Below are 2,362 nucleotides of genomic sequence, written 5' to 3'. Positions count from 1 at the left end.
ACACAAATACTGAGGTCCAGTCTCCATAAAGAAGTATAGCTCATAGCTATAAATTTGTACCACTTAGTATGAAAGTGAATGATTATTTTCTACGTGGGTTAAATATGCAGTACGATTTTTGCCAATGAATGGATCTCTGCATAAGCTGATATGAAAAACAAGGCAGCAGAAATAAGAAAAATGGAATTGTTTTGTTTACTTAATAAACAAAATTTAGCACTTTTACAGAGTATCAATTTGGTTTCCTTAAAACTCTATACACATGTGGTTTGTAGTTTGCTTCATTCTCAGGTTAACTATCCATTCAACTTAAAGCATCCTCGAAGATGACTTTCCTGATCACCTACTTCTTTCTCTTTATTCCCTCTTTGTTCCCTTCATGATCTTATTCCAGTTGTGTCTACTTATTTTTCTTATTAATGGATTCTAAAATGCACTTTATTCCCCTCTATGACAAAAGATACCACGTCTTTCTTGCTTGCTGCAGAATTCTCAAGTCAGTATTTATTGGAAAAGTCATTGTTTATTGTTAAACTTTTCAGATATGATTACAAAAAAATGTTCACACTTAAAACCCTAAATGAGTGACAACTGCATCATGATTCTGGGCTAAAATAGTTATCTTTATAGAATGTACCTTATAAAGCTTATTTCTGCACATGTCTCTGACATCTCACTCTAATATTTAATATTATGGCAATCACTGATTTCAATAGTTCACAAATTAAAGCTATAAGCCCTGACCAGATTTCGACAAGGTAAAGTAAAATATTGCTGTAGATGCTTTTTTTCTTTTTTTCTTTCTTTACTGTCTTAATTTTCTAGGATCATGTACTCCTCAGAAGGAGGCCCCTTGCAGAGCTAACCTGGAACCCACCACCCCCGCAGGCTGTATGAGCACAAAACCAGGGCACTCCCTGAACCCCCAACAGACTGTACTCGGGGATTTTCTTATCACCCAAGGCCAGTGGGCATTGGTAGCTGCCCCTCTCAGCACATGAGACAGTGAGAGAAGGCAGCTGCTGCCACGAAGAGCACATGCTTTAAGAACAGACTTGCTGGGGACCACGTCGTGGAAGGGCACAGTTGAGGCAGGCCCCTGCCCACCCACAGCCTCGTGAGCTGTCCTTGTCTCCACTGCTCTTCTGGTTCCTCTACAGAATTATCAGTATATTAAAGACAGTAACCATGTGACATTGTTTCCCTCAATTCCCGATACTGACACAAAATAAAATCCACCGATTGACCATGCAAAAACTTTGCCTGGGACTCTGTTTTACATTATGTCCCAAGGTTGGTTTATATCTATAATTGCCTTTTGAAAGTTATATTTCTATTACAAAATACCTCCCATCACAGTAAAACCATGACATAATTACAGTGTATATAAAAACTTTTGGCCTGATACCAGTCTGCTTATCTCTGTTTCCTGCCACTTCCTGCACCTCATATCCATCCTCCGGACACACTGTGCTCTCCAACAATTCTAAACAATTCTAAGGATGTTTCCCAACATGCCAAGCTCTCTCCCCACTCCTCACCTTCACACGTGTTCTTCCATCTGCTAGAATCCTTCTATCATCTGCTCCATCTGACAAGCCCCTACTCATCTTTCAGATCTCAGGTCAATTGTTGAGACTGTTCCCATGGCTCACCAAGCAGCCTGAGCTGCTTCTCCCTTGCTCTCCCTAAATGCTGTGCTGTCTCCCATTGTATCAATTACTTTACTGAATCACAGTTTTGAAGTTTCTATTGATATATGCTGAAGCTCATAAATTACCCATCTCTGGCATTCAAAAATGTCTCTTGTACCTTATATCAGAAAAAAATCAAGCAGATCATAATAGGAAAAGGCCATTTTCATTTATCTAGTCTTTCACTTTGCTGTATCACTTAATTTTATACCTGAAGTTGCTCTCAAAACAATTACTTAATACATGATAACAAAGCCTAGTGGTCAAACACACCAGCTGTGAAGTCTGAGAGCTCAGATTTCCTATCCAAATATCAACATTTATAAAATATCTAATCAAATAAGGAACCTAAACTATTTAATCAGTAAAATAAGAAAAAAAGTAATCACTAGCATTTATTATTTACTATATTCTAGGCACTGTTCATACATTAACTCATTTAATCTTCCCAATAACTCTGTGAGGTAAGTGTTCTTATCCTGTTATAGGTGAGAAAACTAAAGCACAAAGAAGCTGGATAAATTCATCAAAGACACAGAGCTTATAAGTGGTAGATCCAGAATTCTAGTGTAAGACAGCCTGTCTCCAGAGCCCATCAGTTAAATTTGACAATATACTGGTTCCTTACCATAATATTGCCATAATGTGAGGATTAAAGGAAATAATGC

Source organism: Propithecus coquereli, unplaced genomic scaffold (assembly GCF_000956105.1).
Source record: "Propithecus coquereli isolate 6110/MARCELLA unplaced genomic scaffold, Pcoq_1.0 Scaffold82, whole genome shotgun sequence".
In the NCBI taxonomy this organism is placed as follows: domain Eukaryota; kingdom Metazoa; phylum Chordata; class Mammalia; order Primates; family Indriidae; genus Propithecus; species Propithecus coquereli.
The sequence above is the reverse complement of the archived record's forward strand: the minus strand, read 5'-3'. Positions refer to the sequence as shown.